Genomic DNA, 23498 nt, shown 5'->3' with positions numbered 1-23498 from the left:
GAAGGTGTGTTCCATGCCCATGCTATAAAGAATAACAGAGATAAATAAAAGTGTTGAAAATAAGATTTTCTTATGCACATCTGGTGCTTGATGACTCTGGTCCCCTCGGTCATCCAATGTCAAACCAAAGAAATTAAGATACCATGTTATTACGTTATCTTATAATGTGTTGTTTGGCTTGGCCGTGACCTTAAAATTGGATAATAATAATAATAATAATCTCATTGAATATAATATTCAGCCATAAACATCATATCTACAAGTTAATTCTCGCAGTTAAAACACCTTATATTTTGAAAGACTAATTCAATGGTAAACAAATTCAATACCTGATCTCTAAGAACCAAAATGGTGCTAAGGTGTCGTTCTTTTGAGTAGCACCAGCTAAGGAGCTGTTCGTTTTGATTAGCACCAGCTACTCGTTAGAGAACAAAAGCCATCATTCAAATGGCAAAAATGGAAGCTTTGTTGTTTTGCAGTAGGTACCTTGCTTAACACTCCAGTGAGTACTTTGCCAAACAACCCAGGTTTGGTGTTTTGGTAAAGGATCCATATCCAAAGGGGATGGGCTTCAAAGAAATCTCAATCAAGAATCTTGAAACCTCACAAATGTTGTTAAAGATAATGTAGTGAAGGGATACCTTCTCACACTCACTGTAGAGAACAAACTAATCATGTTCCAATGATATATCAGGCTGCTCAAAACTCTCATCTGGCATGTGACGGCCTGATCTTACTCTAGGCAAAAGGCTTTTAGCTCAAGCAGGCAAGCTCATCTCAGCGAGCTGCGAGTCAGGTGAAAGGTAAGGTTATCACTTACCAGAATTAGACAGAATAAGGTTATTACTTACCAAAACTAGTAGAAAGATTTTTCTACAAGATCTCACCTGAGCATTTTCTTCAGCTTCGTAGCCAGGCTCTGCAACGTTTACATAACATTTAGCTGTATCCTGCTGCTTTTCTATCTCCGGAAACAAATTCATGCACATGATTCTTCAATTCAATCCAACTGGATCCTGGAGTCTTTTGCACCCCACTATCTCTCATTCTTTTCCTCACTTTTGACACATCATCCCATCTGCCAGCTGCAGAATAGATATTTGACAACAGCACAAAATTTCCCGCATTTTCCGGTTCCAAAACAAAAAGCCGTTCTGCCACAACCTCTCCTAGATCTGTATTACAATGAATTCTACAAGCATTAAGCAAGGCACCCCACACAGCAACATTAGGTTTCACTGGCATCTTGTTGATTAGATCGTATGCTTCATTGAGACGTCCTGCTCGACCCAGACAATCAACCAAGCACGAATAGTGCTCCACACGAGGTTTGATTCCATAATCCCTACTCATTTGATCTATGTATTGCCTGCCTTCATCAATCAGACCTGCATGGCTACAAGCCGTAAGGACACCAACAAAGGTAATGTAGTCTGGCTTTGCACCTGCCTCTTGCATTTGGTTAAAAAGTCCAAGGGCATCTTCAGCATGACCATGCATTGCATACCCTTGAATCATTGAACTCCATGAGACCACATCTCTTTCCAACATTTTATCAAACATTTGGCGTGCATCCATGACACTCCCGCATTTACAGTACATATCTACAACTGCACTTCCCACAGAAACATGCGACTCGAAACCGCTCCTAATTATATAACCATGGATTTCTTTAATCTTTTCCAGCGCGCCTATGTTGGCAAATGCAGGAAGCACAGACAACATAGTTACGAAATTGGGTTTTTCCCCTGTCGCTCGCATTTCTCGCAAAAGTACCAAAGCTTCATACTCATGTCCTCTCTGTGCATAGCCAGATATCATTGAATTCCACGAAGTCACATTGGGTATCAAACCCGACAATTCCATTTGGCGAAAAAGTCTCAGGGCTTCTTCTCCATGCCCGTTTTGTGAATAACCCGCAATCATTGCATTCCATGTAACCAGATTCTTTTCAGACATTTTGTCAAACATTTGTCGTGCGGAGTCTGTACACCTGCATTTGGCATACATGTCTACGAGCGCGCTTCCTACAAATACATTCGATTCCAAATCGTTCATTATAACACGATTATGAATCAGTTTGCCCTGTTGCAGAGCTCCCAAATTGGCACACGCTTTGAGAATAAGAGGAATTAGGAAATTATCAGGCTGTAAGCTTGACGATTGCATTTCATAAAAAAGCCCGAGGGCTTCTACACTGCGTCCATGTCTGGCATATCCTCCGATCATAGAAGTCCATGAAACCAAATTTGGCTCTTGCATTTTGTTAAATACTTGGCGTGCGTCATCCGGACTACCACATTTAGTGTACATAATCACTAGTTTCGTTTCTAAAAAACGATTAAACTCTATTCCATTTTTAATTATGTTGGCATGGATTCTCTTACCATCTGTCAGGGATTTCCCGTGAACACAACCCTGCAGCTCCAAAGCGTATGAGACATAGCCGTCATGAAGCTGGCAAATTTGATGTATGTTTGAAGGGATTTTTTTTAGGAACAACAGCGGTGACTCAGTTGATGCTTCAGCGTTAACATGGAGCTGGAGTGTTTTGATAGATGTTTTGAAGATATGATTTGAAAATTTACTCCCTCTATAAAGCAACATTTTTTATAAAAAGAGAAGAGTCGCAGACTCCCATTGTTCAAATTACAAGCTTTCCACTAAAAAGGTTTTGATTTGAACATAGAAAACCTAAATTTTAATGGAGTCCTCTAGTACAAAGCTGATTTATGGCAAGGGCTAACCAGCCATATATTGTGTCATAAATGCTGGGCCAGCTATGTATGTCAAGGATATGTATGCCCCTCCATGACTTATGTCGTATATCCATGAAACGGGACTCCGGCGATCACCTTGTGTTTCCGGTGACGAGCGCGGGACCCACCAACCGCGGCCCCCGTCTCGAACTGGCAGCTACGCACCTTGCTACACACCTCCCAACGCAAATCATGAACACGCGCCATTACTATTTTGAATTTGAATTGATCTCCCGCCTCATCATTGATTTGAATTTGAATTGATCTGCCGCGCTACTTTGATTTGGAATTTTGTGGCGACGACCCACTCAACTAGGAACTGTAAAGAGTCGCACTCGTCAAATTAACAAGCCTTCCTAATTGTGCAGGGAGAGCTGCGGTGAGGTTTTTCTCCCATAAACACAAGATTTCCAGGTGGACCAAATTTACGATGGAGAGCTCGTCAGTATTGTGCGAGATTTGTCCACAGATAATGTTCTGGGTTTGCATGAATCTGTCAAGTTGAAGTCTAGACGCAACTTTTCGTCTTTTGTGGGTATTGTTTTTCTCATCATAGAGGTAATTTTCCCCACGCTCGCTCGTTATGCAGAGGACAATTACCACTATGCATGTATTCACTAACTATTGTAGCCATGATATTGGGGGCGACACTGTACCATTCTCTGTGATAGTTGGGGGCGATACTGTACTATTCCTGTGATATTCGCTGTCGCATTCATTCTTACTGTATTCTGCAGTGTGACTAAAACGAAAGTATGAATGAACAAACATAGACTTTATATCACGATGAAACAGCAAACACATGCACAAAACGCTAAAAAAATCTCCTACCGGAAGTCTGGTTATTGGTGAAAACAAAAAAAATTGAGTAACGCATACCTTGCGACCTTGACCTTCACGCAGGGGATTATAGGTGTATAATTTAGTCCGTTCTTCTTTACTGTGAGCGAGACCACGCAAGGAATCATTAATGGAGACAACGGTAAAACTTTCGTTGCAGAAGCATGGGGTTATGACTGCGTGGCGGAGTCGGCTCTTTGAGAGAATATTTTCAGAAAATCATTAAATGTCTTATTATTTTGAATAGTTTACCTAATATTATTGGGTCTCTGTTAATTATTTTAAAATGAGAAATTCTGAATATTGTATCTATGTTAATTATTTTAAAATGAGAAATTCTGAAAATGTTGTTTAATATATTAATTTTTTTTGGGTTTAATGTTACATCTGAGAAAAATCTAAAAACTATGTTAATTATTTAAATCATAAGAAACCTAGAAAATGATATCTAGTATTAATCAAAATCTTAAGTAATCTTCAAAATTATATTTTAAATATTACCTATTTATTTTTAATAGCCGACTATGTTAATTATTCAATTCCTCACAAATCCCAAAAATATATTTAGTATTTCACTTCTTTTTAACCTCATACTAGATGAAGGAACAATCTAAATAATCTGCTCTAGGGAACCTATATATTTAGTATTTCACTTCTTTTTAACCTCATACTAGATGAAGGAACAATCTAAATAATCTGCTCTAGGGAACCTACACATGAGATTTAGGTTTGAACCAACCTCCACGCAAAAATTGGATTTGAACCAATGATCTACTCTAAGGGAACCTTTACGTGAGATTCAGATTTCAACCAATGATTTTATGAGGACTAATCCCCGTACAAAACAATTCGTCTACATGCAAGAGGTAAATAATATATCACTTATCCCAAAAGCTATTAAATAATTCTATACACTTTCGAGATATTAGAACTATTCGCAACATGTTTTCTCTGTTTTTAGAATACCTCTAACATGAAGATTATTTCATGGAATGGCCTAAATTGCAAAGGATTTTTAGAATACCTCTAACATGAAGATTATTTCATGGAATGGCCTAAATTGCAAAGGAAAGCAGAGGCTTTTTTAAGAAAAAGGGCAGTTTTGAGGAAACTAAAACTTCCAATGAGACAATCACCAATCACATAAGCAATGGACAAGTGAAACTAAAACTTCCATGAGACAATCACCAATCTCATAAGCAAATAGGCAAGTGATTGTAACGTGATCACTATCGACGCATAATGCCTCTTTGGAAGCCTTGCTATTATATGGAGCACCCAAGACATACATGTTCTAAACATGTTTTCTTCCTTCTGCATCATCACTATTCAATTTCAACTCATTGGATTAGCTGAAACCTGTTACCTTTAAAAAATTTATTGTCCAACCTCTCCGAAGGACAAACTCCTCTTCCTTCATTCCATCATTGACACACACAATCTCCTCTCCCCTTCCCCCTAGATCCTTGGTGGAGATTTTAACCTTATCAAATAATTAGAAGAGGAATGAAAAGGTATAAGGCAACTAGATGTAGACTCTATCCTCTTTTAGGAGATAATTCCATCCTCTTAAATTGTTGATCTGGATACCAATAATGGTATCTTCACCTGGAATAACTAATGAGGGGAGACGCAACAAGTGCCTTTGAAAATTGGATTGTTTCTTAGTCATGGAACCCATAATGACATGGGACATTATCTTGGAGGCATTCATTCTTCCCAGTCATGGTTCAGATCACTGGCCCATATGTTTAAACATAAACCTGAAGTCTCAACCCCATAACAAGCCTTTTTGTTTTGAAAAGTGATGCCTACCCCATCCAAACTTTCAATCCAACAAAAAGAAATGGTGGGGGGAATATGATGCCTTGGGAGGATGATTAATGTAAAAACTCCATCAGAAACTCAAACACAAAAAATGATACCTTAAAGGCTGGAACAGACCAAATTCGGCAACATTTTGGAAGAAAAGTGCAGGTTGGAACAAAAGATGAAAGCAATGTAGTAGGAAGTCGTCATATATGGAAGAAAGCATTAATCAAAGAAGAGGCTTCCAATATCACTGATGCGGAGGAACATCGAAAGTAGGAATAATTTTTATGGTAGAAAAAATCCCAAGTCTGACGACTTAAAGAGGGGGAAAAGAAAACCACCTTTTCTCACAAATCCACGCTTTATTATTGCCACCACAAATGCAAATCCTCCATTAAAATTCTGTTGGAGAAATTTTTTTGAATCATCAAGAGATCTCTCAAGAGCTTATTCTTTTTTTACCAAAACATCCTCACTAATCCCATTAATGATAATTTAGGCAATTACACAAATCACCACGTATATCCCCCTTCTGATCAATCTAGCTCTACTATGTTTTTGCAGTGAAGAAAATGAAGGTTTGGAGTGGCCTAGGAGATTTCTCTGATCATATTATCACAACTCAGGGTCATTATGCATCTATGTTAAGGCAAAGTTGTAGTGGAGATCGAAACTAATGAAGGAAAATACTACTACAAGTTTGCTACAGGCAATTGCTACAGGAGGCCTGTAATGCTATGGGAGGTCATCCGAGTGGCTTTTGAAGGTGAAAACGTTGCCTTGAGGGTATGCAGAGGTGAATAGTAGTTGAAGAAAATGATAGGTTGGTTTGAGCCCCTATCTAAGCTCAGGACCTCTCGGAGGCCTGTCTTGCACTAGGATGAGTGCTCTTGGTGACCTAGGTAGAATGACTTATAAAACGAGGTTTTGGGACAGAGTTTGGAAGTGGAAGGAGAAGACAAAGGGGCTTAAGGTGGAAGTGGTGAAGGTGCCCTTCCCTACAGATCAACCATCCCTGCTATCAATCACATGCATGCATATATTTATCATTAACAAAATGGAATAACTTATGATGGAAAAGATGAGTTGAATTTCAGTAAGATATAATTCATGTAATACAGCTAATCTAATCACTAAATTGACTTCTAAGCTATATAAAAAAATGTAAAATAGGACAACTAACGCTAATTTATTTCCAAGAAATCATAAAAAAAAATATTTTTGGGTTGTGGTTGAGAATCCTTCCACTCATTCTCCCACATGAGAGGTGATGTAGAGGCTGCAACCACATGATTTTATGGGTTAATTTCTACTGAAATGCAAGAAACTATGAACTACTTGGAATAAAGAAGAAACATAAGTACAAGAAGAGGGACCAAAGCTAAAGGGACCAAAGCCTTTGGGTTGGGCCCAAACCTAAGGTCTCAACCCTCTTAAACTAACTCAGACGCAACTTAAAATCCAACTTCTCATTATGAAAAAGTGTAGGTCTAATACATCACATAAAAGTTGAAAATGACAATGTCAAGTTTGGAGCTCAATAACTACACCTAGCTGATCAATAAATTTGAATCCTAATGAGCTCTTCTTCTAGTTTATTTATACAAAAGGACAACTAAATCAGTTCCCTTGAAATTAGGAATTGCTCCCTCCTTGATCTCGAAAATGGTAGATCTTGTCCTTCTTGATCTTCAATTGGACGAAGAGTCACTCGGCTGCCAATGAGATCGAACTGGCGAGAGAGGATATGTTGATCCCAAGTCAATTTTAGGGAGTTATGTAGGTGGAAAAACCCCCTAGATTCTCTCCTAGTTGTCTCCATTAAGCCCCTGCATAGTAATAGCCTAAAAATTGCTTCATTTTTCTGCAATTAAACCACATTAGCCCACATACTATGACAAACACCTTTTACTCCTCTTACTAAGAATTATATAACGAAAAATGTGAATTAATGCAAGATAAGGATAGTTTTAACGCTGGAGGATGACATATTAATATTAAAAATGTACCTATTGATGGGACTAATCAGTTACCATTATGGGATTTATCATTTTTGTAGGAAACTAGGAATTGTTTGGGAATTTACATAAATTCAAACCTTGAGATAGTTATAGTGGGATTGTGTAAATATGTGTGTTTATGTACTAAGATAGATGTTAGTAAGGGTCTTGTAAATGAGATGATTCTCAAATTGGAAGAAGATAAATACACTCAGGTATTGCATAGTGAGAACATAACAATCTGATATTTGATGTGTCACATGACATTGTGATCTATGATATGTTAACATATGGGACATATATAAGTTACTTGTCTCCATGCTCACACCCATCCTCCAAGAAACAAAAAGAGAATCTAAATTAAAAACTGAAACTTGGAATTTATTGAATACTGGAACTTTTTTAATGAGATAACTCAACAATCACAAGATTCAATTGGGGAATCCAATCCTTACTCAATAAAAAGAGTAGAAGATTTGGATACTAAGATTTCTTATTGAGGGAGATAATTTGCCTAAAGCCTTTCTAGGTGGAATAAAGAAATCCCATGATAATGTTTCCTTCTTACTTATGATTACTTATCATGCCTACTCCTTAAGGTCTATGATAAGAGGTTAAAAATAAATAGGGGAAGGATTCAAGACTATTTCTTAAAGCACCATAAATAATGTGGACATTTCTAGTGTATTTTTTCTCTGGTAAAAAAATTCTTGTATGTATCATATGCACCTATGGTTTGTCTTTCTTATATCATGCTTTAAGCGCATGAAAAATACGATTTATTTTTACAATGGAATATAAATAATATCTAGTGCCATAATGGTACCACTAAATTATGAAGATGCTTTCTAACAATCTTCATCCTCATTATTCTTATCTTCTTTCAATTGGATCTAAGTGAGTTCTGGGTGAGGCATATTAGTGATGTGTTATAATGACACCACTACATTATGAATATCTTTTCTGAAAAGCTTCATACTCATTTCTCCATTTCCTTTTGTTTTTCTATAGGTGGGTTGTGGGTGGAGCATATCATGTTTTAAATGGTGGTTATCTCCTTTTAATGGTAGAAATCCCAATAGAAAGGTCATTGAAATTCTTGTAATGGAAATTCAAAGTGGCCCAATATTTTTCCTTCAATTTCTAGGTTTCCATTTGATGATTTTCCACTTTGATTTTCATAAACTCCAATTTAGGATCAATTTCCTTGTTCATGGACTGGTTTTGTCCCAACTTCATAGCTATTTGAGTCAATAGAGATTCAATGTCCTCTTTCTTCTTACTTATGCCTCTATCTAGTTCCACAAAGTGTGCAAGTACTAGTTCCACATAACATGAAAGTAATTCATGGCATTTGGATAGCCATGCATGTTTTCCCGGGGGTGTGAAGGACATGAAAAAAAATAAATGAAGAAATGAATAAGTGAAAAGAGCCAAGGAACATGCACACACTCCTTCCTACACACATTAGTCCCATCATAAAGAGCCACATTCTTTAAGAGAAATTGTGCCCCAATGGTAGTAGTGAAGCCATTAGGCTCTGTGATGGTAAAATGAGTGATATTTTTCCATACCCATATGCATATGAAGAACGAAGGTGCCTCCTTCATTGAATTGATTTTAGTATCGTTTGATTGGATGAAAATAAAATAGCGAGTGCCTCAACCTTGTAATTCTCTTGTGACTATCACTTGTTGGGAAATGAAAGGGAATGAGTAACACCCCATAATCATTTTTTTATTTGAACATTCATATGATAGCATTATTGTGTGAGTTTTATTATCCTTCATGTTGTGTCCTGATTCCTACCTGTAAATTTAAGATCTCTAAATTTTCCTTGTTATCATAAAATGTAGCACCTTAGTGTAAAGTTTTTTACAAGGGCACTAAGACAAGTGTAACATGGAAATGTTACCATTGTTACTTAGGCGACCACTTCCATTTATTTAGTGAAGGGGAGATTAAATTATAGCAATATTTCTGTCAACTACAATTGGGGTATTGGAGAAGAAAACTTGAGATTTGATCTTATTGATTTCCATACCAGAGGTGAGAGAGAAATGTTCCAACATTTGTGTGAATTCTCGTGCTTCGGTAACTACTGGGATACCCATACCCATAGTATCATAAATGAATTGTTGATGAGTTAATGGAAGGTTATCACAAAACAAGCATAGGATCTTATGTTTGTTATTTAAAATTGCCACTTTGAGGGATCTCTCTAACCCTTCCACTACAAGAATGAAGAGGAAAGGGAAAAGTGGATTTCCTTGCCGAATACCATGGGAGGATGTAAAAAAGGTAATAGAAGATCCATTGACTAGAATGGAGAAGGAAGCATATGAAAGAAAGTTGTTGATCCAATCTATCCAATGATCTGTAAAGACAAAATCTTTGAGGATGTTGCACATGTACTACTAGTTTAACTTGTCAAAAGATTTCAAGAGGTCTAGTTTAAGCAACATGCGAGTATTCTTTGTGATTTTCAAAGAGTATATGGCCTCATGAGCCACTATAATACCATCCAATATTTGGAAACCTTCAATAAAGCTTATTTTATTTTATGACATGAGTTTTGGGAGAGGACACTTGAGTATATTAGATATGATTTTAGTAATGATGTTATAGAGAACATTACATACAGTGATGAGCCTATATCCCTTGGGATCATCTAATTTATCTTTTCTTGGCACTAGAGTGAGGAAGGTAGTGTAAAGAGCTTTGATGATGGATTGAGAGAGTTAGGATTCCTCAACCACATGTCATAAATCATGTCCAATTATGGGCCAACATGCCTAGAAGAATTTTCAATGGTGAAGCTATTCGGTTTGGGTGGTTTATTTCTTTTATCATTTCTCACACTTCTTCGACGTAAATTCTCTAAGCAGAGCCTCGTTCTACTCTAGATTGATCAGAAGGGGGATATACGTGGTGATTTGTGTAATTGCCTAAATTATCATTAATGGGATTAGTGAGGATGTTTTGGTAAAAAAAGAATAAGCTCTTGAGAGATCTCTTGATGATTCAAAAAAATTTCTCCAGCAGAATTTTAATGGAGGATTTGCATTTGTGGTGGCAATAATAAAGCGTGGATTTTTTAGAAAAGGTGGTTTTCTTTTCCCCCTCTTTAAGTCGTCAGACTTGGGATTTTTTCTACCATAAAAATTATTCCTACTTTCGATGTTCCTCCGCATCAGTGATATTGGAAGCCTCTTCTTTGATTAATGCTTTCTTCCATATATGACGACTTCCTACTACATTGCTTTCATCTTTTGTTCCAACCTGCGCTTTTCTTCCAAAATGTTGCCGAATTTGGTTCTGTTCCAGCCTTTAAGGTATCATTTTTTGTGTTTGAGTTTCTGATGGAGTTTTTACATTAATCATCCTCCCAAGGCATCATATTCCCCCCACCATTTCTTTTTGTTGGATTGAAAGTTTGGATGGGGTAGGCATCACTTTTCAAAACAAAAAGGCTTGTTATGGGGTTGAGACTTCAGGTTTATGTTTAAACATATGGGCCAGTGATCTGAACCATGACTGGGAAGAATAAATGCCTCCAAGATAATGTCCCATGTCATTATGGGTTCCATGACTAAGAAACAATCCAATTTTCAAAGGCATTTGTTGCGTCTCCCCTCATTAGTTATTCCAGGTGAAGATACCATTATTGGTATCCAGATCAACAATTTAAGAGGATGAAATTATCTCCTAAAAGAGGATAGAGTCTACATCTAGTTGCCTTATACCTTTTCATTCCTCTTCTAATTATTTGATAAGGTTAAAATCTCCACCAAGGATCTAGGGGGAAGGGGAGAGGAGATTGTGTGTGTCAATGATGGAATGAAGGAAGAGGAGTTTGTCCTTCGGAGAGGTTGGACAATAAAATTTTTAAAGGTAACAGGTTTCAGCTAATCCAATGAGTTGAAATTGAATAGTGATGATGCAGAAGGAAGAAAACATGTTTAGAACATGTATGTCTTGGGTGCTCCATATAATAGCAAGGCTTCCAAAGAGGCATTATGCGTCGATAGTGATCACGTTACAATCACTTGCCTATTTGCTTATGAGATTGGTGATTGTCTCATTGGAAGTTTTAGTTTCACTTGTCCATTGCTTATGTGATTGGTGATTGTCTCATTGGAAGTTTTAGTTTCCTCAAAACTGCCCTTTTTCTTTAAAAAGCCTCTGCTTTCCTTTGCAATTTAGGCCATTCCATGAAATAATCTTCATGTTAGAGGTATTCTAAAAATCCTTTGCAATTTAGGCCATTCCATGAAATAATCTTCATGTTAGAGGTATTCTAAAAACAGAGAAAACATGTTGCGAATAGTTCTAATATCTCGAAAGTGTATAGAATTATTTAATAGCTTTTGGGATAAGTGATATATTATTTACCTCTTGCATGTAGATGAATTGTTTTGTACGGGGATTAGTCCTCATAAAATCATTGGTTGAAATCTGAATCTCACGTAAAGGTTCCCTTAGAGTAGATCATTGGTTCAAATCCAATTTTTGCGTGGAGGTTGGTTCAAACCTAAATCTCATGTGTAGGTTCCCTAGAGCAGATTATTTAGATTGTTCCTTCATCTAGTATGAGGTTAAAAAGAAGTGAAATACTAAATATATAGGTTCCCTAGAGCAGATTATTTAGATTGTTCCTTCATCTAGTATGAGGTTAAAAAGAAGTGAAATACTAAATATATTATTGGGATTTGTGAAGAATTGAATAATTAACATAGTCGGCTATTAAAAATAAATAGGTAATATTTAAAATATAATTTTGAAGATTACTTAAGATTTTGATTAATACTAGATATCATTTTCTAGGTTTCTTATGATTTAAATAATTAACATAGTTTTTAGATTTTTCTCAGATGTAACATTAAACCCAAAAAAAATTAATATATTAAACAACATTTTCAGAATTTCTCATTTTAAAATAATTAACATAGATACAATATTCAGAATTTCTCATTTTAAAATAATTAACAGAGACCTAATAATATTAGGTAAACTATTCAAAATAATAAGACATTTAATGATTTTCTGAAAATATTCTCTCAAAGAGCCGACTCCGCCACGCAGTCATAACCCCATGCTTCTGCAACGAAAGTTTTACCATTGTCTCCATTAATGATTCCTTGCGTGGTCTCGCTCACAGTAAAGAAGAACGGACTAAATTATACACCTATAATCCCCTGCGTGAAGGTCAAGGTCGCAAGGTATGCGTTACTCAATTTTTTTTTGTTTTCACCAATAACCAGACTTCCGGTAGGAGATTTTTTTAGCGTTTTGTGCATGTGTTTGCTGTTTCATCGTGATATAAAGTCTATGTTTGTTCATTCATACTTTCGTTTTAGTCACACTGCAGAATACAGTAAGAATGAATGCGACAGCGAATAGTACAGTATCGCCCCCAACTATCACAGAGAATGGTACAGTGTCGCCCCCAATATCATGGCTACAATAGTTAGTGAATACATGCATAGTGGTAATTGTCCTCTGCATAACGAGCGAGCGTGGGGAAAATTACCTCTATGATGAGAAAAACAATACCCACAAAAGACGAAAAGTTGCGTCTAGACTTCAACTTGACAGATTCATGCAAACCCAGAACATTATCTGTGGACAAATCTCGCACAATACTGACGATCTCTCCATCGTAAATTTGGTCCACCTGGAAATCTTGTGTTTATGGGAGAAAAACCTCACCGCAGCTCTCCCTGCACAATTAGGAAGGCTTGTTAATTTGACGAGCGCGACTCTTTACAGTTCCTAGTTGAGTGGGTCGTCGCCACAAAATTCCAAATCAAAGTAGCGCGGCAGATCAATTCAAATTCAAATCAATGATGAGGCGGGAGATCAATTCAAATTCAAAATAGTAATGGCGCGTGTTCATGATTTGCGTTGGGAGGTGTGTAGCAAAGTGCGTAGCTGCCAGTCCGAGACGGGGGCCGCGGTTGGTGGGTCCCGCGCTCGTCACCGGAAACACAAGGTGATCGCCGGAGTCCCGTTCCATGGATATACGACATAAGTCATGGAGGGGTATACATATCCTTGACATACATAGCTGGCCCAGCATTTATGACACAATATATGGCTGGTTAGGCCTTGCCATTATTTAACAGCAAGAAAGAAGTTTTGGGCGATTTACTTTTCCACGAGTTGTTCATAGAGAATCCAAAACTTAATGGAGATCACTGGCACATATATGGTTTTCCCTACAAGCAGCTCTCTGGCAATAGTTCTTCCATGGATTTCATCCTTTTTGGGAATTTCAAAGTTCGTAAGAGTATGGAGTTATGGTAAATCGAATGAACTAAGCTGACATCATTAGTCTCATGAGAATGACAAGTCTTGGCATAATACAAAGGTATAAATTGGTATAAAAGTATAAACTAGTATAGATTTATTTTAATTTAAGATTTATGTAGTATTAAATTTTGTTTCGATTTTTACATGTGTTATATTTAGAGTTAATATAAATTTAAATTGGTTTAATTATTAATTTTTAAATAAATTATATTAGAGAAAAATATTATTGTAAAAATCCATGGGTTAAGAATACCCATTATTAGAATCCTAAAATGTTAAACAAAACATTACAATATATCTACTATATTAAATTAGAATTTTTTTGGTTTTTAATACTATATTAAGTTAGAAATTTTTATGTTTTTAATTTTATTTTATTAGATAAATTATAAATTATAATTCATCATGTATGCATTTATTTTAAGTTGATTTGAGTGATTTCAAAATTAGTTCAAAATTTAAGGAAATAGTAATAACAATTTTATTTAAAATGATTTTTATATTTTTCTAGGTTTATTAATTACTTTGCATTTCTATGCAATACCATTCTCTCTTATTTTATTTAAGTTTATATTTATTTATTATTTATATGAAAGAGCATGTGGCTAAAAATTTATGGATGTGGTTGTTGTTTTGTAATTATAAGTTATTATTTTAAGGAGGTGGAATTGTGGGCTGATAAAGAGTTAAAGGAAAAAGGGAAATTAAGTTATTATAAAGAGGTAATGAAAACAAATCTCAAAATCCAAAATACATCTATCCTAGCTAATGTAAAGAAGAATATAAGCATTGTTAAAATAAGAACAAAATACCATGAGCTCCATAATGAAATTGGGCAATGGTCAATTCCCAAAACACCATGAGTTGAAAGAGTCTATCACTTTTGTGATGTTAGTAGGGTTGAAGATGAAAAGCATTTTCTCTTAGATTGTTTAGCTTATATTCACATTATATCTATCTTTAAAATATTTGTCACACCACCAACCTTCTTGACCTTTTAATTCAACAAAACTATGGTGATTTTGAAAAACTTAGTTTAATGCTTTCCAAGCATAGAAATAAAATTCTAAGGATGTTTCCACTATAAATTTTTCCTAGGATGTTTCAAACAGTAAAAAAATTGGGAGCCTAAGGAGAAATAGAGAATTATATGTGGTAAAATTTTCAAATTTGATTCACTGCTATTTTTAAGCAATAGCCCATAGAAATTAGGGTTTATGACTATTTCTAAAAGTAGTCATAAACATGTGTTCTTGGTAAAAACAACCATAATTTTTTTGGTGAAGTTTCAAACTATGAAATTTTCAAGATCCTTAGGAGACCTATCAAAATATTTGTGATAAAAATATTAGGATTTGGTCCACTATAATTTCTAAGGTATGGCCTATGGGAGTGTTCTTTTACTAGTCCTTAAATTAGTCTCAAACAAGTAATTAGAGAATTTTCGCTATAATTTTTCCTAGTGAAGTTACATACTAAGAAATTTTCAAAAACTAGTGGATACAGAACAAACTAATTTTGATTAAAATTTCAAGTGTTGTTTTTCTATAGTTTTTGACATATATCCTACATAAGTTAGGGTTTCTAACTAGCCCTCATATTACTCTCAAACAAGTGTTCAATGTAAAAAGAGGTCATAACAACGTAAAGTATGTCTTGGAACAATGATTATGTTCACAAAAGCAACAAAAGTCGGTCATAAAGACATCGGGGTATGAATTTGAAATTATCTACAATAAAAGGAAAAAAAATATTGTGGCATTCAGACTTTCAAGGAAAGAAAAAAACACTAGAAATTTATTGCATGCTATTTCCATTCCACAATTTGATTGGGTGGAAAAAGCAAAGATAGAATGGAAGAAAGATCAAAAGGTAAGAAAAATCAATGAACAACTATAACAAACCAAAGTGTATTAGATAAAATTGTGTGAAAAAATGTTTTTCTGTGGTATCATGATCATAGCTATTTATGTAAAAATTCCCAACTCAAATAGAAGGTCCTTTTCAGAATTGCACACTTCTCTTATAGGAGGACATTTATAGTTCTTAAAAAATTACCATAGGTTCAAGAAGGATTTTTCCAAGAAGGTTTTAAAACTAATGTTCAAAATTTTGTAGTTGAATGTGTTATATGTTGATAAAATAAGAGAGAGACAATAAAGACTCAAGGTCTCCTAAAACCATTAGCCATACCAAGTCAAGATTTAGATTTAATGGATTTTATTACAGATCTACTCAAGTTGAAAAGTAAAAACATCATTATGGTAATAGTGAATTTATTCACAAAGTATGCTCATTTTTAGTCTCTTTCTCATCGTTTTAAAGCAAGTATAGTAGAAACAACACTAATGGAAACAATTCATAACCTACATAGAATCCCCAAGATTATTGTAAGTGATAGCAATCCAATATTCATTGGAAACATTTTGGACTAAATAAACTTCTTGTTTGGGTACTCAATAGATTCACAATAACTCTTACCATACTCAATCTGATGGGAAAACTAATATTATGAATAAATTTCCAAAAAGGTATCTTCATTGTTTTATGTCTAATAAACAAACACAATGGGTCAAGTGGTTTTCCTTAGCACAATGGTGGTACAACACATCTTTCCATAATCAATCAAAATTGTACCCATTTTTGGAACTTTAATCACATCACCCTTGGAAGGGAAAGTGAATCCTCAAATAATGGAGGACCACATAGAGCACCAACAGGAGGTTCTCAAACAATTGTAGGACAACTTGGTTATAGCACATAATAGGATGAAACAACAAGTAGATCAGCATCATAGTGAAAAATAATTTGTTGTGGGGGATTGGGTATTTTTTAGGATATAGTCATTAACGACGTTCTAATGAGTGGCATACTTTGCCCTTTCTTTGTTTATATCCTCTCAATTTTCAATAGAATGTCATGTCTATTTTGGATGGTTGAAAAACCATCACTATTTTCTTCCTACATGAGTTGCAAATACGGCAAAATGATGTTAGAATATAATACTTTTTCATTTTGATTTGAATGCATCAAAGAATCCATTATACCAGTTTTCAACCATCATGTTATTTATAATTCTTCTCCCTTACACATGGATTCTACAACACTATTCCCAAAGAGATAATAGTTATGTGAGTGATAAAAAATAAGTACCTTCTCTAACACAATCAATGAAATCTAGGGATTCTAAATTCTAGGAATTCTCAAATACTAAAATAAAATAAGCACTAACTTTGGTAATGAATTTTTGTTCTAGAAACCGAAACATCATCATATCATTCACATTATTTAAAGAAATTTCTTATGAAAAATAAACGAAGTAACCAATAAACCTTAGCATGTACTTATGTCATTTAGAGGAATATAATTTGATTCATCCTATCACATCAGAGACCCATTGTTTAGAATATTTTTTGATGACAATGGGTTGTAAAGGCACCACAACCTTCTCTTTCCTTACACATGTTTGAAAAATGTTATACCTTTTGGTTTATAAATGATAGGCTTATAGCCTATCCATTTTACCAACAAAAAATCCTAAGTTTATAAACTCCCTTACTTCCTAGATGTTCTTTCAATACTTAGATATAGACAATTTGGATGAAAACAACTCAGCCAAAGGTTTAGGCTCATGTGCATGTACCAAACTAATTTGAATGCAATAAATCAAGGATTAACTTATTCCACTATCCTTAAGTTACAATGATAACCATCAACATGAAAACCTTTTCTCAATGACCATTCATTTTCTTTGAGATGACCCCACCTCCAAGTATCATGGGGATATTCTCAATCCTTAAATAAACAATTGCAAACGTTTATATAACTCCATTCATTTGGTTTTTGGATAGGCTCACTTCTAAATATCATGTGCATATATTCAAACTTTCAATCAACTTAAACACTAATCACATTAATATGTGTGTGTGTGAGAGAGAGAGAGAGAGAGAGATGAATTCATAAATACTTGGAATGAGACAATTAAAAAAAATGCCAAAATATGTTGAATCACGATATGACCCAAATGCATTGAAGAACAATATGCCTTAACAATAGGAGGAAGGAAGAAATTAATAATTGATAGTTCTATTGGAAAATTATTTTGATGACAATAGTCCCACACTCAACCAACCATCGAAAGAAACCATGAAAATGCCCATTAACCAATCACAAGGGATGTGGAAGAGAGTTATCTCCTTCTCGAACTATGCATGGCATGTATATCCTATGTGTGGCCCCAAGGAAAAGAAATGTGTTACACGCAACCTAGACACACAAGATGTAGTATATGGCCTTAATTGATCTCTTAGGCATTGTGTGCAATATGGATTTATATGCCAACATATTCAAAGCCTCATTTTTAGAAAATTAGATAATTAATTGCAACATCCATCCCATGATAGCTATTGATCTCAAACTGTCCATTGAATTGATAGATATTATTGCATAATTGTTGGCGTTCATATAGTATTAATGGATAAAATAATTTTTTAGTGAATATTAACATAAATTTAGTGAGGGAAGTGTTTCTAAACCATTAATATAGCTTATGGAAACATATCAATACAAATAAGAGATTCCTTAACTCACACAAAATCATGGTATACCATGGAAACCAAATGCGAAAACCAACTTTCAATTGGTTTCAATCAATGTTTTTATTTGTTGACAAATGTGTAGGGTATGTTAGCCTCTATCTCTCTCATACATTCTCAATCTTCACATGGGAATTTGGGCAACAATTCCTCTCAATCTCAACCAAATAACCAATACTCGTTTGTGTTGCATTGATATATAAGAAAATGGATTTGTTTGGGGGTTTATTGGAAGGTTAGGTTTCCCCAACTCTTAAGCTTCCTCCAAGTCCAATGTTGGTATTCTTATTTGTCTTTTCTCAATTAGCACTTTCGAGTATGGTTCTCATTTTTTTATATTTTTTTAATATGATTATTCTTTTCTTCTCTCTTATTTTTCTGACTATATTTGTTTTTGCTTTTAAGTTTTCCCATGCTTACATATGAGTACAATATTAAATGAGGGTGTGTGGATGGACTGGCATGGCATGAGGCTCTTCATGCCATCAATCCTATATCTTAGTTTGTCCATAGTCATGAAATTTGATTTGTCAATCCTCATAGTAACCTGAGTTGATAGTCAATCATGTTATTTTGTTGATCCAATTTAAATAACTTTCAAACATATGCATGCACATACTTGAGACTTTTTTACCAATAATAACCAACCCTTAATACTTTATGCATGGTGGTGTCTCCTAAGATCCACCCATAGGCCAATCATGTAAATCAGTCATACCTCTCTCAGCATCTTCTTTCTCTAATCTACACCTTATAGTGAACCATTGTAGATATTATTGAAGTGAACCCTTGATATGGATTGGATCATGATATTTTTTTCATCCATCTCAACACCTTCATAGTGGAAAAAGTGGAGGAATCATCCCACGATACCATTTTTACCAGTGGAACCCAATTTGGCAAATCGGGGTCTGAAACCTTTTGGAAGCATTTTGAGGCATCAAACAACATTTTCTGGGGGGTAAAACTTTTCCTCTTTAGCACTCCATATTGTTTTATTATTCGACACAATAATACCTTTCTAATGGCGCAAAAAATTTTCTCAATCAATGTCTGTATGCAAAATTTATGTCACTTAGAAGTTGAACTTCTTGTTTTGACCACCATAATTTGAGAGGATGCCTTGTTAGCCCAAATTACTCAAGGAAAAGGGGCTATCCACATGATTATGATGAAGAAGACTATAGAAGAGTCCATATTGTAATTCTATATAAGAGTTGAGGTAGTCAAACATAACCACTAGTAGGCTATCAGGATGTGTTATAACTAAGCCACTAGAAGGAAAAGGAATTCCAATCTTTTGAGAGAATTTTGTTCTATAGACAAGAAAATTAGCCAAGAGGGATAGGAAGAAAGAAAACAGATATGACTTGTGCACTATAGTAGTCCACGATCCACAAGCCATACTTCTTTGTACATATGTCCATTTTCTATTTAGAGAAAGAGAGCAAAGTGGCCTCACCTTCTCGTTGGTTTCCTCCTGAAAGGGGTTCCCAGGATATATCTTGTGTCAAAAGTGGTTTGTGATTTTTTATTTTGTTGTTCACTATTTTTTGCATAATTATAATTGGAATGCATATGCAATAAATAATAATTTACAAATCCATAAATCTAAAGAGAAATAGACCCTCATACTATATATTTTGGATTTTTAAGTATAATTTATTCGATATGTTGTGACAAATTGTCCAGTGGAATATCCATGACAATTTATGGATCACTTTGGTATTAGAGTAGGTTTCTTTGGGTATATTGTGGAGATTTGTAGGGGATCTATATTGACTAAGCTAAAAGTTGTAAAACCCCAGTCATGGTTGATGAATCTCTGAATAACCCTTGTCATCCTATAGAGGATATGTTTTTGCAGTTGGAAGCACAAGTTACAGATATAAACTGTAACATGAATCTCCACTTGGTGGCCTTGACTAATAAGATTGAGGAGAAGATGTGGGTTCTAACATAGAGGTTAGATCAGAGGGGAGATCAAGAAATGGGAAGAAATAGAGAATGAGTCAGAGAAAGGACTTCAAAAATCAACCCAACTTGAGTGTCATGAACCATTCACAGTCCCTAGTCATAGTGCAAGTGAGGTCGATATCAATCCATGCAAAGGTGAGATCTACCCTCTGAAGCTAAATCACTAGTTGCAGCAATCAGAATTTTATTTCAATGTTCATCATTTAGATGAAGAAGAGAATATTTCATTTGCACAATTGAAATTAGAGGGCCATGCCCTAACCTAGTGGGAAATACACGAGGAGACCTTGATGTTGAGGGAGATCCTCCAGTGACTAAGCTGAAGTATTTAATCCTCATAATGTTACAATTTTATCTTATCAAGTATGTAGATGACCATTAGATCTGGTGGAACTACTTCATGTAGAAGTAAGGGAAGAGTGTACAAGACTACACCATAGAGTTTAGAAATATTGTCATAATGATGGGTATTTCCCCAAAGAACCTAGATGTGCTACTCAAGTATATGGGGGGTCTACAAAACCATATGTGAAAGAAAGTGATGTTTTCTAAGCCCAAATTAGTGGATGAGGCTTGTGTATAGGCTAGAAGAAAGGGAAGTTAAGTGGATCAAAGTAGAAAAAGCACCAAGACACTTCTAAGGAGGAGAGGAAGAAGTGGAAAGGGGGAAAAGATAAATATATGGTAGTCACAAGACACCAGTGTAAGGATCCTAGCAACCACTACAACCACTATGACATTGATGGTCATATAGAGAAGAAGTTTTAGAAGTTGCATTCGAAGCTTAACCTGGAGAACAAAAGGAAAGATAAGAAGAAGAAGAATATCATGGCCATTGATTCAAGAAACTAGGTTGAAACTTGATCCATATCATTTAACTTCGAGGATTCATTCATAATTTCATATAAAAGAGCACATTAACCAAGTCACCTAACACATGAAAAAGAAGAGGAAATCATAAAGAAATCATGAGATCAAAGGCACCCAAATGATTTGATTGCAAAGTTCACCCAATGTGGGCTACATCTTTGGGCCTTGCTCAAAGTGGGGAGGCCTTCTTTTATTAAGTGGCATCAAATAAATCAGTTACAAGAAACTTTTAAAAAATGACCCTTATACCTCCAATGCGGATGATGGCCTGAAAATGGAGACCTCGACTGTAGAAATGAACTACACAATTGGATTCCTAGCGTGAAAATGTGCAAAATCGACTATAAACTTGTCAAATTATGACACTAGCACCTCAGCCCTCTAAAGGAATATTTTCAACATCATGTGGATTCCCTCGTTCATGGTTCCACCGCTCCTGGGCTACTCAGAGTTTCACTCTGCTTCGCTCTCCGCCGGTTTGCTAGGTAAATGATTTGAGTTCTTATATAATTTGGCCAACGGAAATCTCAACGAACGGGTTTTTGGCCCATTGGTATGTGGTACTATGATAAGGCATGGCAGTTAGGGTGGTTCCGAGGACAAACCCCATGGAACCCCTTTTTTTGGTGTGAGATATATGCGTAGAGAATGACAATTTCAGCATTGACCATGGCAGTTAATACAATATGGCAATGGTTTGTTATGATTCCACCAAGGTTGGTTGTATGTGGTTAATGTGATTCGGGGGTTGGGCGGGTCCGTCGGCGGTGGCTCGCCCACCCAATTTTAAATACATTCAATACGTTGTACTATTGCAGACTGTTGCGGCAATGGAAGTGCCCCACCCCCCCCCCCCCCCCCGCCAAATATATAGATATATATATATATATATATAATTTTTTTATATATTTGGACTATATAGTTAAAAATTTTCTGCTAGAAAATAAGGGATATTAGGCAAATTAAAGAGGCAACAAATTCGTCTATTCCGACCGCTAGATTCTGTGCATCGAGACTTTGCCAAATTGTTGCCTCATTAGTGACTGCCACTTGGCTAAGTTTGACTAGAACTTTTACCATTTATAACTTGAGCATACGAACTTGGATTTGAGTGTCATTCACACCGTTGGAATCAGGATGATGAGCACTACGATTGGTCCTAGTTTCAATTCTATCTGATGACTTTTATTTTTTAGCTATATTCAAGGCCACTTCTATTTTTGGATCCTCCCAGATCATTCCTCCCCACTAATGAGCTTTTGGACCCCCAAAAACTTTATCAGTCAATTGGAAAGTGAGGGAATTGCTCCCTCGCTTTCTCCTTTTCCATCCATCGATATTTACTTGGATGCATTCCTTTGAAGCTAATATGAAGGTACTCCACGTCTACCTGTCATGAATTCCTAGTCTTCCTGTTGAGAATGATGTCTTATAATAGCTTGTCCAAGTATTCAGGTGCAAATTCATCCATTGTAGGAACCTGTCCAACCTCTTTGGTGTCCATGATCAATAGAGGCTCATTAAGCTTCAAGTTTTCAATGTTCACCATTGAGTATATCTGCATGTATGTTGACAAATTGAGATGAAAATTGTTGTCTCCAGTCTTCTCCAATATGGTGAATGGGCCATATTTGATTGGTCGCAACTTCTTTCCTTCCCTTTTCATCCTATCTTTGCTGATGTGGATCCACACTTTGTTTCCAACCTCGAATTTGTGATCGAATCGGTGCTTGTCATATCGAGCTTTGTATTGAGCTTGAGTCTTCTCTAACTGCTCCTACACTACCTGGTGAGTCATCTAAATTCGTTGGATGAAATTCTGCATTTTTTCCTTGCCATCTTGCCCACTAGAGTCTTCATCTCTCCCAAATACCATGTCTAATGTATCCTTTGGAAAATAGCCAAATCATGTCTCGAATGGTAAGCTCTGAGTGGATGAATACATTGTTCGATTGTATGCATGCTGCACATAAGGAAGTTTCTCATCCCACAACTTGGGATGCTTTCCACAATAGCCTTAGAGTAAGTGTATCACTGTGCAGATGACAACCTCTATTTTACCATTGGTCTACATATTAAATGTCGTGCTTCTCTTCAACTTGGTGTCCATCATTCTCCACAAACTCATCCAAAACTCTCCAAGAAGGTGAGAATCTCGAACAAACACAATGGATGTGGGAAGCCCAAAGTGGGCCCATACAATTTGGAAGAAGAGATGAGAAATCTGCTCTATAGTGACCTACTTTTTACAAGGAATTAATACACACATTTTTCTAAATCGGTCTACATTGACATACAAATAGTCATGAGCTCTCCTGCACAAAGGCAAA

The 23498-nt window shown here is 35.6% G+C and overlaps 1 pseudogene across 1 annotated transcript; it reads right to left on the bottom strand.

Moving 5' to 3' along the window:
• Positions 1–233: 233 nt before the first annotated feature.
• LOC149249110 (pentatricopeptide repeat-containing protein At1g20230 pseudogene) lies at positions 234–2706 on the bottom strand (annotated as a pseudogene). The gene is made up of 2 exons (XR_016265816.1): positions 888–2706; positions 234–785 (listed from the first exon to the last, which is right to left on the bottom strand). The product of XR_016265816.1 is annotated as a pentatricopeptide repeat-containing protein At1g20230 pseudogene (transcript).
• Between the last annotated feature and the right edge of the window lie 20792 nt (positions 2707–23498).

The sequence above is a fragment of the Pinus tabuliformis genome, chromosome 7 (assembly GCF_031772625.1).
Source record: "Pinus tabuliformis cultivar Carrire ecotype Pingquan chromosome 7, CPIR1, whole genome shotgun sequence".
In the NCBI taxonomy this organism is placed as follows: domain Eukaryota; kingdom Viridiplantae; phylum Streptophyta; class Pinopsida; order Pinales; family Pinaceae; genus Pinus; species Pinus tabuliformis.
This window is presented reverse-complemented; position numbering and strand designations above follow the sequence as displayed.